General features: G+C 46.3%; 1 protein-coding gene across 2 annotated transcripts in view; it reads right to left on the reverse strand.

Annotated features, from left to right (window-relative positions):
* LOC134945656 (uncharacterized) overlaps positions 1-15,179 on the reverse strand; it is an 80,572-nt gene extending 65,393 nt beyond the window's left edge. For both annotated transcript variants that reach the window (XM_063935095.1, XM_063935094.1), the window contains exon 1: positions 15,080-15,179. The gene's annotated coding sequence lies outside the window, so the exon portion shown is untranslated. The remainder of the gene's footprint in view (positions 1-15,079) is intronic.
* Positions 15,180-17,623: the final 2,444 nt, after the last annotated feature.

Raw genomic sequence — 17,623 nt, forward strand, 5'->3', positions numbered from 1 at the left:
CAATGTTATTACTAAGAGAAGATCCCAGCTGTAATCTGCTGCCACCACCACCCTCTGCCAGGTGTCCTCTACCCTGCAATGGCTGGTAACACAATGTTATTACTGAGAGAAGATCCCAGCTGTAATCTGCTGCCACCACCACCCTCTGTCAGGTGTCCTCTACCCTGCAATGGCTGGAAACACAATGTTATTACTGAGAGAAGATCCCACCTGTAATCTGCTGCCACCACCACCCTCTGTCAGGTGTCCTCTACCCTGCAATGGCTGGAAACACAATGTTGTTACTAAGAGAAGATCCCAGCTGTAATCTGCTGCCACCACCACCCTCTCCCAGGTGTCCTCTACCCTGCAATGGCTGGAAACACAATGTTATTACTAAGAGAAGATCCCAGCTGTAATCTGCTGCCACCACCACCCTCTGCCAGGTGTCCTCTACCCTGAAATGGCTGAAAACACAATGTTATTACTGAGAGAAGACCCCAGCTGTAATCTGCTGCCACCACCACCCTCTGTCAGGTGTCCTCTACCCTGAAATGGCTGAAAACACAATGTTATTACTGAGAGAAGATCCCAGCTGTAATCTGCTGCCACCACCACCCTCTGCCAGGTGTCCTCTACCCTGAAATGGCTGAAAACACAATGTTATTACTAAGAGAAGATCCCAGATGTAATCTGCTGTCACCACCACCCTCTCCCAGGTGTCCTCTACCCTGCAATGGCTGAAAACACAATGTTATTACTAAGAGAAGATCCCAGATGTAATCTGCTGCCACCACCACCCTCTGCCAGGTGTCCTCTACTCTGCAATGGCTGGAAACACAATGTTATTACTAAGAGAAGATCCCAGATGTAATCTGCTGTCACCACCACCCTCTGCCAGGTGTCCTCTACCCTGCAATGGCTGGAAACACAATGTTATTACTAAGAGAAGATCCCAGCTGTAATCTGCTGTCACCACCACCCTCTCCCAGGTGTCCTCTACCCTGCAATGGCTGAAAACACAATGTTATTACTAAGAGAAGATCCCAGCTGTAATCTGCTGCCACCACCACCCTCTGTCAGGTGTCCTCTACCCTGCAATGGCTGGAAACACAATGTTATTACTGAGAGAAGATCCCACCTGTAATCTGCTGCCACCACCACCACCCTCTGTCAGGTGTCCTCTACCCTGCAATGGCTGGAAACACAATGTTATTACTAAGAGAAGATCCCAGCTGTAATCTGCTGCCACCACCACCCTCTCCCAGGTGTCCTCTACCCTGCAATGGCTGGAAACACAATGTTATTACTAAGAGAAGATCCCAGCTGTAATCTGCTGCCACCACCACCCTCTGCCAGGTGTCCTCTACCCTGAAATGGCTGGAAACACAATGTTATTACTAAGAGAAGATTCCAGCTGTAATCTGCTGCCACCACCACCCTCTCCCAGGTGTCCTCTACCTTGCAATGGCTGGAAACACAATGTTATTACTGAGAGAAGATCCCAGCTGTAATCTGCTGTCACCACCACCCTCTGCCAGGTGTCCTCTACCCTGCAATGGCTGGAAACACAATGTTATTACTAAGAGAAGATCCCAGCTGTAATCTGCTGCCACCACCACCCTCTGTCAGGTGTCCTCTACCTTGGAAGCTATTGTGACCAGGTTCCGGTTATGGAAACAGGAATTATTTGTAGCAAGTGATGTATGTCACACCTATAATCACCACACATGCAATGTACATTAAAATTGCAGAAGTGACTGTAGCTGATGGAAAGTATATATCCAAACACTCATTAGTCACCTTCAATTCTATATGCATATTTTTAGTTGTTTTTCATGTTATGTATTCTTTCCCAACTACTGTATGAGGAGATTTCTAAAGCATTGGAGAGAGATAGAGTGGAGACATGTCCCAAAGAAACCAATCAGCACATAACTGTCATTTATCTAGTACAGTTGCTGATTGTTCCCTATGGGCAACCTCTCACTTTATCCATCTCCAAGGCTTGATACATCTCCCCCCTTGTACCAAGAACAACAGATCTCCTGGTAGCGGCCCCTGCAGGCAGCGGAGATTATACAGGTCTCCCTTATGTGGCACAGGTGTCTCAGTAACTACGCGTTATGTACTAACATCTGATATAAGATGTTCTATTATTGAGGACTACTGGTGGAGGGGATTGTACATCGCACGCAGATGTATTTTAGGGGACCAGCAAGTAAAGAAGGGAGATATTTCATGTGTCACCCCGTACTAATCTGGTACATGAAGCCGTTTCTTGCCCCATTGATGGATGTGTGTAGGAAATGTACTCAGCTGAATACATGGTATTTGATGGGAGAGTTCACCATAAAACACGCTATCTTCTTACATTTTCCTAAAGTTTGTTAATACAGGTTGAGTATCCCTTATCCAAAATTCAAAATCACACATTTTTGGTTCCCCTACTGAGATAATGACACATATACATATATATAATATATCTATATACACATAATATATAATATATATATGTCATTATCTCAGCAGGGGACCCAAATATGTGGGATTTTGAATTTTAGATAAGAGATACTCAACCCTGTATTTTTTTAAATGCCGCTTTTCAGATGTTTTTCATGCTGAGTTATTTCTCACAATACTGTATGCATCAAAAAGTCAGCGTATATCTACTACAGCATTTTACTACTACAAATATCTACTACAGCATTTTTCAAACTGTAAAATGTCATCTTTTTTTTCTCTCAAAAAGTCATACTTCTCAAATGTAACAAGCACGGAAAAGGATTTTAATTTTTGAATTAGATTTTTTCCCATCATTTAATAGTGAATTAGGGGCCTTATTCAGTATGGATGGCAGCAGCAGGGGCCGCACTGCGTGTGTGTGAGTAGGGAGATGCAATGTGAACGCCAATGACTGAGTAACAGCCAAAGGCGCTCTCACGGTGACGCAGCGTTGCAAAGGCAGTGCAGCGAAAATGCGGGTGGGTCGGGGCAGGTGTGTGACGTCACTCGCGGGCGCTGCAATGCAAAACATAGCGGCATTGCACCTGCCTTCGCAACTAGGCTGCGCAGGCAGCGGGCAACCCTTGCTTTGCCGGATCAGCGTTGCGATCACAATTGAATTGCGATCACAACGCTGGGCAGCCACTTGCATGCTGGGTGGCCTTGCCCTGTGTAATGCGGTCCCCAGCATGTGATTGCAGTTTTGGTAATTTATTTGGTAATAAGGCCAGAGGTACAATGGTTCTGCTTCATGTTTGTAAGTAAAGCAAAAACAAAACAAAAACAAGTAATTTTGTGACTGGAACAAACCATGTTACCATGCAAGTGGAGCAAATATATTTAGACTTTTCTGTGCAGGGGAAATACTGGCTGCTTCTGCATGCAGCCCACACATTTCAGACAGCTTTATTTTTACACTGCAATTTAGATTTAGGTTTAAGGTGCGGGGAGGTGGGGGTTAGATTTAGGCACCTAGAAGGGAGGATTAGGGTTAGGTTAGGGCAGGGAGAGGGTCAGACTACTTACTGCCCCTTGTCATGATTTCCACTGATGGGATGACGCTGTCAGTCTCCTGACCGCTGGCATCTAAACAGGCGGCATTTCCTACCCAACCCGGTCTAGGGACATGCAGTAAATGACTGAGGAGGCACCGGCTTGTACCAGAGCCAGATTTACACACAATATGTGAGCCAAAGGGTTCATGTGGGCATTATACACAGGTGCAGCAATATATACAGTGGGGCAAAAAAATGTTTGGACAGCCACCGATTGTTCTAGTTGACCCACTTAAAAAGATGAGTCTGTAATTTCAATCTTACACTTCAACTGTGAGAGATAGAATCAGGAGAAAAAAAACAGGAAATCACAGTGTATGAATTTTAAACAATTTACTTGTATATTCTTGTGGAAAATAAATATTTGGACACCTACCAAGCAGCAAAATTTTGGCTCTCACAGACCTGTAAGGGGCCCTACTCACTGGCCGACCCGCCGCCGAGCTGCCCGACGGCGGATACGGCCGACGAGCGACCCGGCGGCGGGGGAGCAGTGACGGGGGGAGTGAAGTTTCTTCACTCCCCCCGTCACGCGGCTGCATTGAAGTGCAGGCTAATATGGACGAGATCGTCCATATTGGCCTGCATGCACAGCCGACGGGAGACCAGCGATGAACGAGCGCGGGGACGCGCATCGTTCATCGCTGGAGTCTCCACACTGAAAGATATGAACGAGTTCTCGTTCATTTATGAACGAGATCGTTCATATCTTTCAGTATATCGGCCAGTGTGTAGGGCCTATTACTTCTTCATTAAGAAGCTCTTCTATCCTCAACTCATTACCTGTATTAATGGCACTGTTTGAACTGGTTATCTGTATAAAAGACACCTGCCCACACCCTCAAACAGTCAGACTGCTACCTCTCCACCATGGCCAAGACCAGAGAGCTGTCTAAGGACACCAGGGACAAAATTGTAGAGCTGCACAAAGCTGGGATGAGCTACTCGACAATAGGCAAGCACCTTGGTGAGAAGAGATCAATTGTTGGCACAGTTTTTAAAAATGGAAGAAATACAAGATCACTGACAATCTCCCTCGACCTGGGGCTCCATGCAAGATCTCACCTCGAGGGGTATCAATGATCTTGAGAATGGTGAGGAATCAGCCCAGAACTACATGGGGGGACCTGGTCAATGACCTCAAGAGAGCTGGGACCACAGTCACAAAGTTTACCATTAGTAACACACTATGTCATGAAATCCTGCAGCGCCCGAAAGGTCCCCCTGCTTAAGCCAGCACATGTCCAGGCCCGTCTAAATTTTGCAAGTGACCATCTGGATGATCCAGAGGAGGATTGGGAGAATGTAATGTGGTCAGATGAGAACAAAATCAATCTTTTTGGTATAAACTCCACTCGCCGTGTTTGGAGGGAGAAAATGATGAATGGCATCCCAAGTACACCATACCCACTGTGAAGCATGGGGGTGGAAACATCATGCTTTGGGGCTGCTTTTCTGCGAAGGGGACAGGACGACTGATCCGCATTAAGGAGAGGGTGAATGGGGCCATGTATCGTAAGATTTTGGGCAAATACCTCCTTCCCTCAGTAAGAGCATTGAAGATGGAACGTGGCTGGGTCTTCCAGCATGACAATGACCCCAAACACACCACCTGGGCAACTAAGGAGTGGCTCCGTAAGAAGCATTTCAAGGTCCTGGAGTGGCCTAGCCAGTCTCCAGACCTTAACCCAATAGAAAATCTGTGGAGGGAGTTGAAAGTCCGTGTTGCCCAGCGACAGCCCCAAAACATGACAGAACTAGAGAAGATCTGCATGGAAGAGTGGGCCAAAATACCTGCTACAGTGTGTGCAAACCTGGTCAAGAACTACAGGAAACGTTTGACCTCTGTAATTGCCAACCGAGGTTATATTACAAAGTATTGAGTTCAACTTTTTGATTGTCCAAATATTTATTTTCCGCAAGAATATACAAATAAATTGTTTAAAAATAATACAACGTGATTTCCTAGTTTGGTTTTTTTCAGATTCTGTCTCTCACAGTTGAAGTGACCTATGATGGAAATTACAGACCTCTCATCTTTTTAAGTGGGTCAACTTGCACAATCGGTGGCTGTCCAAATACTTTTTTGCCCCACTGTATATATAGTAGCAAATTATACTTACCGATAATTTCATTTCTTCGAGATACTCCATGGCAGCCATTACTCTGGGATTTATCCCTACTCCTAGATTTTAGACAGGAAGTTTTTTCTATTTTAGGCTCCGCCCCTCTGGGAATATAGGTCCGACCGCCCCTGGCTTCCCCAGTCTTTGAGTGTCTACTTGACGGAGCCTAAGAAAAAACAAAGATATATTGAGGTGGGAAAAACTAGGCTGCCATGGAGTATCTCGAAGAAATTAAATTATCGGTAAGTATAATTTGCTACTTTCTTCTACGCTACTCCATGGCAGCCATTACTCTGGGATATACCAAAGCATCCTAGTAGGGAGGGAAATAAACCACACAGAGCCCAAATGATGCTTAAAGTAAATTTTTATGCAGTTGCTTCCTTCAGTACTGCTTCTCCAAAGTGACCACCAGAGACATCTAAGCCATAGTGTCTGGTGAATGTATGGATGGACGACCATGTCGCTGCCGTACATATCTCTTTTATCGACACCTGCGCTCTTCTTGCCCAGGATGTAGCCACAGCCCTCGTAGAGTGTGTCTTAATGTGGTCTGGAACTGGTCGGCCATTTTCTTGATATGTGAATGCAATCAATTCCGTGATCCATCTAGCAATCGTGTTTTTAGAAAGTGATTCACCTTTTTTGACTCCAGAGTGTAGAACAAACAGATTCTTAACTTTCCGGAAGCCATTCACTCTCTCTAAGTATATAGAAACTGCCCGCAAGACATCCAACATATGCAGTCTTTCTTCGTAATCATCCGTTGGGTACGGAAAGAAAGATGGTAGAATGATCTCTTGACTCATATGGAAGTTTGATACTACTTTTGGCAGAAATTCAGGATTATTCCTTAATATTATTCTGTCTGGAAGAATATTCAGGTAGGGCTCCTCAGCCCAGAGAGCCTGTAGTTCTCCAACCCTTCTTGCCGAAGTTATTGCTGTGAGGAAAACTACCTTCCAGGTAAGCATTTTTAAAGAGATTTCCCGCAGAGGTTCAAAAGGTGAATCCATCAGCGTATTCAGAACAAGGTTCAGATCCCAGGTTGGCATTACTGATCTGACTCTAGGACATTCCCTCTTGATGGCTTGACAGAATCTCTGCACCAGGTAATCCTCCGACAACTTTCTATCCAGCAATATACTTAAGGCTGATATTTGCACCTTGATGGTTGATACTGCAAGACCCATCTGAAAACCTTCGCTTAGAAACTGCAGTACCTGCGGAACTTCAACCTTAGAGATTTCGACATCATCTCCTAACCAATCGCCAAATTTTCTCCACATTCTATAATAGGATTTTGAAGAGATGCTCTTCCTTGCTTTCATAAGTAAGGTGACAACCTGTTCTAAAAGTCCTTTACTTCTCAGGATTGACCTCTCAACTTCCACGCCGTCAAATGAAGACTCTGTGGGTTCGGATGACAGACTGCTCCTTGTCGTAGTAACTCTGGTTCTACTGGTAAGGTCCATGGACCCTGTATCGTCATTCTGAGGACTTTGGGAAACCACACTCTGTTTGGCCAATGAGGTAGAACTATTATAACTACGGCTTTCTCCTCTCTGATTTTCCGTAGAAATCGAGGTATCATTGGTAGTGGAGGGAACACATAACTGAGGCTGAAGTTCCATCTCTGGGAGAGAGCATCTGTCCCGCTGGAATTTGGGGACTGGTACCTTGAAAAGAAATGTCCCACTTTCGTATTCTGGGATGTGGCCATCAGGTCTATCTGAGGGTACCCAAACCTCTGTGTTATTAAGAGGAACACTTGAGGATTCAGCTCTCATTCTCCCGGTAATACATCGTGTCTGCTCAGGTAATCCGCCACTAAGTTGGATTCTCCTGGAACATGAAGGGCTGTTATGGACTTTAGATTTTGTACTGCCCAATCCAAAATCTTTGCTACTTCCACCCATAGATCTCCACTTCTGGTGCCTCCTTGTCGGTTTAAATATGCCACGACTGTCACATTGTCCGAGAACACTCTCAGATGAGACTGCACCAGCAACGTCTGAAAACAACGTATAGAATTTCACACTGCCCTCATTTCTCGCTTGTTGGAAGACATGAGTTTTTCTTGGGTGGACCATGACCCCTGGCATGTGTGACTTAACAGATGACCTCCCCAACCTGTGGCACTTGCATCTGTTGTCAAGACAGCGTACTTGGGTTGTGCTAAGGACACTGACCTCTGACTTAGGCTCTGGTCTATCCACCAATCCAGGGACTTCTTTGCTCCTTGAGTGAGGATTATCTTGTGGTCTAGGTCTCTGCCTATACGGACCGCTCTGATTATGTCCCACTGGAACGTTCTCATTTTCCACCTGGCCCAGGGTACAACTTCTATCGTAGAAGACAACATCCCTACAAGACGCAGGCCCAGACGGAGTGAAATGCTGTCCTCTACCTGAACCCGGGATGAGAGATCCTGAATCTTCTTGCATCTGTCTTCTGATAATGCTACCGTGTACTTCTTTGAATCTATCCAAACCCCTAAGAACTGTAGGCCTTGTGTCGGATCTAACTTGCTCTTCTTCCAGTTCACTAGCCATCCATGAGCTTGAAGAATCTGAAGAGTCCTCTGTACCGTTGCTATTAGAGTCGCTTTCGTACTTGCACAGATCAGCAAGTTGTCCAGGTACGGCCACAATGCTATGCCCGTCACTCTCATATGTGCCACTAGAGCTAGAAGCACTTTCGTGAAAACTCTTGGTGAGTAAGACAGGCCGAACGGCAGGCAGGTGAATTGAAGATGATTTCCAAGGACGTAAAACCTTAGGAACCTCTGGTCGTCCCTGTGAATTGGCACATGAAAGTAGGCGTCTTTCAGATCTATAGAGGCCATAAAGTATTCCTGCTTTATCCCTAATAATATGGTCTTCAATGTTTCCATGTGAAACCTTTTCTTTATAAGAAATTTGTTTAAACTTCTTAAATCCAGAATTGCCCTGAATTCCCCTGATGGTTTCTGAATCAAGAACATCCTGGAATAAAAACCTCTTCTCTCCTCTGCCACCGGTACCTTTACAACTGCATGTGTTTTGATGATGTTTTTTATAATATCTTGAAAGGCTATTATCTGTTCTTTTGACGTTAGAATTTTTGACTTTACAAAATTCCGCCCCGTCGGCTTCTTAATAAATTCTATGCGATAACCCTGGGAGATTACTTTTAATACCCAGGCTTCTTGAGTTGATTCCTGCCACTGATCCGCAAATTTCATTAATCTGCCTCCTACTGGCGCAGCACTCTGGGGCATCATATAGTCAGAATTTTCTATTGCCTCTTCTGCCAGACTGACGAAAGGACTGCCTGGTAGTTGTTGGAGTGTATCTACCATACTGCCCACCTCGCCTGTATGACCTGGCTTCCTTAAACTGCTGCTTAGGTGAAGAAGCCCTAAACCTTACTTTTCTATCATATGGCAGCTTTGCGGATTTACCGCCTGACATGACATTGATTATGGACTCCAGCTTACTTCCGAAAAGGCGAGCGCATACATAAGGAAGACCAACCAATCTATTTTTTGAGTGGACGTCCAGGTACGCAGCCGCAGTGACCTTCTAGCCGCTACACCTGCATGCTAATGATTTTGCCGCATACTCGACTACCTCAAGAGAGGCCTCACACAGATATTCCACCGCGTTCAGTATCACAGCCAGGTCTTTCTGCAGGTGATGTCTGGATACCTGATCCTCCAAATCACGATTCAGGTTGTTCCCCCACAGTCTCAGGGTTCTGGTTGTTGACGCCATCGCTACCCCAGCCTTTAGCGTCACTGCTGATGCTTTGTGGACTTTTTTCAAGGAACTCTCAACCTTCTTGTCCATCGCATCCTTAAGCACCGCACCGTCTTCTAACACGATGGTGGTTTTGGAAACAACTTCTGCTACTGCCGCATCCACTTTGGGCAATTCGCACCATTTAATAAATTCCTCATCCTGTACCGGAAACATACGATCTAACCTTTTCATATAATTGAGACGCTTGTCCGCAGTCTGCCACTGCACTGACATAATCTCCTTCATCACTTTATGCACCGGAAAACATCGGCTTTTCTTAATCCTATCCTCAAATAGAGGATCCTGAGCATCATCCTCCTGTGCTTCATCCTTAATATTTAAAGCTCTATACATATGCTTGAGTAAGCTATCCACTATATCCAAATTAAACGACCTATCTGGCTCCTGAGCCTCCTCCGACTCTGCCGGAGAGGGACTATCAGCATAATCCAATACAACAAAATTATCTGAATCCTCTGCAACGTCTAAACTTGTCTGCGACCTGGACCTTTTAGCCCCCTGAAGCTCCTTTAATTCATCCTTTGTTACAAATGACTTTTTCATCCATTCCATCAGATCCTGAATTTGCTTAGATTGGCCATGGGATGCTTCACAATCATCACATAACTTGCTATGTTTGTCTCCAGAAAAGCTTTTTCTACATCCAGAACAAGCCAAATGATGCTTCTTTTTACATGTTCTTTTCCTAGGAACTTCAGACACACTGCAACCAAAGCAAATGATATACTAAGCACCCTAACTACATAACATAATAAGTGCCCTAAATGAGACTGCTTACCATTCCTGGGCACATATAGGCGTGGAGGGAGACATCTCTTTATCCATGCTGACCAATTCTTCAGTATCTTTCTTCCAAATATTATTTGCCCCCTTATCTGGGAACACTGCTTCTCTCTCACTCTCAGCGGTGGACCGCGCCATCTTTATCCCCCTCTGACTCTCAGCCTCCGGGCGGCGCATGCGCTCCAGGCTCAGCGCTACTTCCGCCCTCCAGGCACAGCGTCTTGGCGGTCACCAGCGGTAATGGGAGCCAGCAGCATCACTTAAACGGGACGCACCTCTCCACATCCCGATGGGCACTCCAAAGAGGTACACAATGGTAGCAAACAGCTGTACTCCTACAGGCAGTAATTACAGTTGCTCCAATATTAACATAGTGGTATCCAGCATTTATACTGCCACAGGCAGTAATTATAATGGTGCCATCCAGCATTTGTACTGCCACAGGCAGTAATACAATGCTCCTCCATGGGTCCCGGGTGCCAAACCCCTTCCAGCCGCGGCTCACAGAGGCGCATTAGGCCGGGAAAAATCCTGGTAAGCCTCATATTTGAAAAAATAACAAACAACTACACTATCACTATCTAAGGAGACAGGAAAAAGACTGGGGAAGCCAGGGGCGGTCGGACCTATATTCCCAGAGGGGGGGAGCCTAAAATAGAAAAAACTTCCTGTCTAAAATCTAGGAGTAGGGATAAATCCCAGAGTAATGGCTGCCATGGAGTAGCGTAGAAGAAATATATATATATATATATATATGTAGGCATTATACACAGGTGCAAAAGTATATACATGTGGGCATTATACACAGGTGCAGCAGTATATACATGTGGGCATTATACACAGGTGCAGCATGATATACATGTGGGCATTATACACAGGTGCAGCAGTATATACATGTGGGCATTATACACAGGTGCAGCAGTATATACATGTGGGCATTATACACAGGTGCAGCAGTATATACATGTGTGTATTATACACAGGTGCAGCGGTATATACATGTGGGCATTATACACAGGTGCAGCGGTATATACATGTGGGCATTATACACAGGTGCAGCAGTATATACATGTGGGCATTATACACAGGTGCAGCAGTATATACATGTGGGCATTATACACAGGTGCAGCAGTATATACATGTGGGCATTATACACAGGTGCAGCAGTATATACATGTGGGCATTATACACAGGTGCAGCAGTAAATACATGTGGGCATTATACACAGGTGCAGCAGTATACACATGTGGGCGTTATACACAGGTGCTGCAGTATATACATGTGGGCATTATACACAGGTGCAGCAGTATATACATGTGGGCATTATACACAGGTGCAGCAGTATATACATGTGGGCATTATACACAGGGATGCAGCAGTATATACATGTGGGCATTATACACAGGTGCAGCAGTATATACATGTGGGCATTATACTCTGCCTCACCTCACCGCACATCAATGATAGTATCACTAGTGCCAGCCAGTATTATTAGCCTAGTACTAGCCAGGGTCTAGTGTGCATGTGCAGGTTTCCGGGGCAATGCCACAGTGGCCATTTTCCCAGTGATTTTCCTACAGCGCATACGCAAACCACCAGGAAAATGCCCACCTCGCCATCTTCCAGATGATTTGTGCAGCCCTGCTGCCGCCGATGCGAGTCTCTGGAGAGGTAAACAGGTTTAGGGTGTGCAGTACCGTGTGCACCGTCCACCTTTCACCCATTATAGATACTCCACTGTCTCTAGTTACTTCATTACCCGCTACATGGTCAGGCAACCTGTGCCACTTCAGCTGCTGCAGAACTACATATCCCAGCAAGCCCTGCCCCAGTTTTGCTGTAGTTTTGCAGGAGTGCCACCGCTTACAGGGTGTGGTATTGAAAGTATACAATAACTAGGTCGACAATGCCTAGGTCGACCTCTATTGGTCGACAGTAACTAGGTCGACAGGGTCTTTAGGTCGACATGTTCTAGGTCGACAGGTCAAAAGGTCGACATGAGTTTTTAATGTTATTTTGGTGTCGTTTTCTTCGTAGAGTGACCGGGAACCCCAATTAGTGCACCGCGTTCGCTCGCCATGCTTCGGGCATAGTGCCTTCGCTCCGCTACCGCTTCGCTCGGCACAGATTACCGTTCCAATCGTTGTCCCTGTGAATCGTTAAGTATGAAAAGGTTCAAAAAAAGTAAAAAAATTGTGAAAAATTCATGTCGACCTTTTGACCTGTCGACCTAGAACATGTCGACCTAACGACCCTGTCGACCTAGACACCCTGTCCACCTAGTTACTGTCGACCAATAGTGGTCGACCTAGACATTGTTGACCTAGTTACTGTCGACTTTCAGTCCGGATCCCCAGCTTACAATACAATAGCTTTTAAATAGCTTATAAAATACTTATGTTTCTTACATAGGGGGGTAATTCCAAGTTGATCGCAGCAGGACATTTTTTAGCAGTTGGGCAAAACCATGTGCACTGCAGGGGAGGCAGATATAACATGTGCAGAGAGAGTTAGATTTGGGTGTGGTGAGTTAAATCTGCAATCTAAATTGCAGTGTAAAATTAAAGCAGCCAGTATTTACCCTGCACAGAAACTAAATAACCCACCCAAATCTCTCTCTCTCTACAAATGTTATATCAGCCCCCCCTGCAGTGCACATGGTTTTGCCCAACTGCTAAAAAATTTCCTGCTGCGATCAACTTGGAATTACCCCCATAGTAATTACCTTTGCTATAAGTGTTTGTACTGCTCACATCTTGTGGCCCTTTTTCATTGAAAATACACTTTTCTTATTTCAATTCACTTTGATACATTCAATAGTGATAATTAGTGATGAATAATGCGATTAATAATATATCTACCTTCACGCTGTACTTGACATAATAGAGGTGTGAAACTGACATTAGCAGAATCTGAATCTGCGGAAAAGGTTCAAAGGGGGGCATGTAATAGGGTGTGAGAATCAGCAAGTGAGGGATTTTGGGGGCTATTCAGTTGTTAGCAAACCAAAAAAGTTACCAATTGGGCAAAACCATGTGCACTGCAGGGAGGGCAGATGTAACATGTGCAGAGAGAGTTAGATTTGGGTGTGGTGTGTTGAAAGTGAAATCTAAATTGCGGTGTAAAAATAAATCAGCCAATATTTACCCTGCACAGAAACAACATAACCCACCCAAATCTTACTCTCTCTCTCTGCACATGTTACATCTGCACGTTACGTTCCCCCCAAAATGTTTAGATGCGGTATAAAACAATAACATTTATTTGTTAAAAAGAAAAAAAAGTTACTGGTCTGTCCATAAAGGACCAACTTTCAATTCCATAAATCACCAGTACTCCCATCCTCTATCCCAATAAGGAGCTGGATATATTATTATATTACATTGTTAAACTGTAGTATTAGATTACTATATTAGTAAGTGCAGACCATAAAGCTTGTTCCTCTAGAGCAGGTCTGGCCAACCTGCGGCTCTCCGGATGTTGTGAAACTACTAGTACCAGCATGCCCTGCCACAGATTGCTATTAGGGACTGGTAATACTATGGCGGGACATGCTGGGATGTGTAGATTCACAGCTTAGGGACAGTGCTAGGGACAGAGCAGGGACAGTGCTAGGGACAGAGCAGGGACAGTGCTAGGGACAGTGCAGGGACAGTGCTAGGGACAGTGCAGGGACAGTGCTAGGGACAGTGCTAGAGACAGAGCAGGGACAATGCAGGGACAGTGTAGGGACAGTGCTAGGGACAATGCAGGGACAGTGCTAGGGACAGTGCTAGGGACAGAGCAGGGACAATGCTAGGGGCAGGAACAGTGCAGGGACAGTGCTAGGGACAGTGCAGAGACAATGCTAGGGGCAGGGACAGTGCTAGGGACAGTGCAGGGACAGTGCTAGGGACAGTGCTAGAGACAGAGCAGGGACAGTGTAGGGACAGTGCTAGGGACAGTGCAGAGACAGTGATAGGGACAATGCAGGGACAGTGCAGGGACAGTGCTAGGGACAGTGCTAGGGACAGAGCAGGGACAATGCTAGGGGCAGGGACAGTGCAGGGACAGTGCTAGGGACAGTGCAGGGACAGTGCTAGGGGCAGTGCAGGGACAGTGCTAGGGACAGTGCTAGAGACAGAGTAGGGACAGTGCTAGGGACAGTGCAGGGACAGTGCAGGGACAGTGCTAGGGACAGTGCTAGGGACAGTGCAGGGACAGTGCTAGGGGCAGTGCAGGGACAGTGCTAGGGACAGTGCAGGGACAGTGGACAGTGCTAGGGGCAGTGCAGGGACAGTGCTAGGGACAGTGCAGGGACAGTGCTAGGGGCAGTGCAGGGACAGTGCTAGGGACAGTGCTAGAGACAGAGCAGGGACAATGCAGGGACAGTGTAGGGACAGTGCAGGGACAGTTCTAGGGATAGTGCAGGGACAGTGCTAGGGACAGTGCAGGGACAGTTCTAGGGACAATGCAGGGACAGTGCAGGGACAGTGCTAGGGACAGTGCAGGGACAGTTCTAGGGACAATGCAGGGACAGTCCTAGGGACAGTGCAGGGACAGTGCTAGGGACAGTGCAGGGACAGTGCTAGGGACAGTGCTAGGTACAGAGCAGGGACAGTGCTAGGGACAGTGCAGGGACAGGGCCACTGGGGACCACCTGGTAACAATGTGACTGTTATGTGCAATGTGTCTGTTCCTGCAGATGTCTGTGTAGGGGCACCAGTCAGCCCCCTCCCCACACACAGGCTCCCTTCTCCCCCTCTCATCCCTACCGTCCTTCCCCTTACACCTGCTGACACAATACACCCCCCACCACCTGCCTGTGCCCCCCTCTCCATACTACCTGGTCTCCTGGCTTCCTCTCTTCCACCCGAGTCTCCCCTGTAATAGACTAAAGTGCAGCAGTAGTCAAAGTGAAAGTGAAAGTGCATGACACTATTACAGGGATGGGAGGGGCAGGGTGTATATCCCCAGCACAGGACGAGGCTGACGTTAGCTTCTTATTCACTTCTTATTCCGATCCAGCTTCTTATTCACAAAATGTTCTATTAAAACAGTGAAATTAGGATAGGTTACTAAGTTAACATTGTATACACAAAATATTGTGTCCCTTACACCAATTTACATGACATTGGGGGTAATTTAGCACTTCTACGATCAGTTTCATAGACATGCGGGGGGACGCCCAGCACAGGGCTAGTCCCCCCCCCGTCCCCGTCCCCCCCCCCCGCATGTCTGGCCCTCCCTCCCCTGCACAGGTACAAAAGCATCGCAAGGCGGCAATGCTTTTGTACCTGAAGAGTAGCTCCTTACCAGTGCAGCTCCTGCACGCTGGCAGGGAGCTACCCATCGCTCTCCGGGTCGCAGCGGCTGCGTGTGATGTCACACAGCCGCCACGGCCCGCCCCCCCCCCAACGGTCCTGACACTCCTCCGTTGTCCGGATTGCACCCCGCCAACGGTGTTCTAACGCCATTGGAACACCCCCTCCCGCCCTGTGACCGCCTCTGCCTGTCAATCAGGCAGAAGCAATCGCACCAGTGAGATGCTGATAGCATCTCACTGGTGCACATGCGCAGTGCGCACTGCGCATAGTGGGGGTAATTCTAAGTTGATTGCAGCAGGAATTTTGTTAGCAGTTGGGCAAAACCATGTGCACTGCAGGGGGGGCAGATATAACATGTGCAGAGAGAGTACGATTTGGGTGGGTTATTTTATTTATGTGTAGGGTAAATACTGGCTGCTTTATTTTTACACTGCAAATTAGATTGCAGATTGAACACACCCCACCCAAATCTAACTCTCTCTGCACATGTTACATCTGCCTCCCCTGCAGTGCACATGGTTTTGCCCAACTGCTAACAAAATTCCTGCTGCGATCAACTTGGAATTACCCCCAGTAATTCAGACTGCAATCGCTGCTGCAGCGATCCAGTCTGAATAACTCCCATTATCCTTTAAACAAAAAGGATTTGGGCATAAATATGGGCGGTAAAGCGGGCACAGGCACCAGATTGTGTAATTTTAAATAAGAAGCTGTAGTTCTGCAAGAGTTAAACAACGTTGGTCAACAGATTTCAGGTATTAAATCTGTTGACCAATGCTGTTTAGCCTTTGCAGAAACACAGCTTCTTCTTCAAAATGATGAAATCTGGTGCCAGTGTCCTCTTTACCACCCACTTTCATGGCCAAATGCTTGTTGGTCAAGGCAAATTGCAAGTGGGTGATATGTAAGTGACCACCCTCTGTGGGTTTCAAGTGTCAAATCTTTAGACCAACGCTGTTTAACCTTTGCAGAACTACAGCTTCTTATTCAAAATGACAAAATCTGGTGCCTGTGCCCGCTTTGACACCCATTTTTATGCCCAAATTCTTTTTGTTTAAGGCAAAATACAATGTAAATTGGTGTAAGGGACACAATTTGCTTTATACAAGGTTAACTTAGTGATCTATCCTAATTTAAGTGTCTTAATATAACATTTTCTGAATAAGAAGCTGGAGTCGAATAAGAAGCTAAATTCAGCCACATCAGTACACGTCCAGTTCTATCAGCAGTGTCTGTGATCTGGGTTACTGTATAATCTGATCTGTGTCACTGTATATATATATATAGAGAGAGAGAGAGAGAGAGAGAGAGAGAGAGAGAGAGAGAGAGAAAGAAAGTGTTATGGTAGACTTACCATTGTTAACTATCTTTCTGCGAGGTACATTGGTTCCACAGGGAAACATCAGGGTGTAGAGATGGATCCTTGATCCAGGCATTAACAGTCTAAAGCTTTAGGCTGTCCCAGGATGCATTGGGGCCTTCTCTATAACCCCGCCTCCAGGCACTGTGAGCTCAGTTTCGTTAACCAGTCCAATGTAAGAGTAGGTAAGAGAGAAGGCAGATGTTAGTCACCACATTCTCACAACAGGAGAAGGTACCAGCGGTTAATGCCATACAAACCCATAGAAGCTGGGTGCGCAAGGGTGGGCGCCCTGTGGAACCTAATGCACCTCGTAGAAAGAGAGTTAACAATGGTAACTCTACCACAAATCTCCTTTACTGCAGCAGGGTACATTGGTTTACACAGGGAAACATTGGGGATGTCCTAAAGCAGTACCTCAAGGGAGGGGACGTGCCTAAGCGGGCATGAGAACCCTGAGTCCAAAGGAAGCATCCTGGGAGGCAGAACAATCACAGGCATAGTACCTAATGAATGTGTGAGGACCACGTAGCCGCCTTGCACAATTGTTCAGCGGATATGGCACGGTGGGCCGTCCAAGAAGGTCCAACAGACCGAGTAGAATGGGCATTAATAGCAGCAGGAGCTGGGAGTCCAGCCTGCTCATACGCTTGTGCAATCACCATTCTAATCCATCTAGCCAAGGTTTGCCTATTTGCAGGCC

Source organism: Pseudophryne corroboree, chromosome 7 (assembly GCF_028390025.1).
Source record: "Pseudophryne corroboree isolate aPseCor3 chromosome 7, aPseCor3.hap2, whole genome shotgun sequence".
NCBI lineage: Eukaryota > Metazoa > Chordata > Amphibia > Anura > Myobatrachidae > Pseudophryne > Pseudophryne corroboree.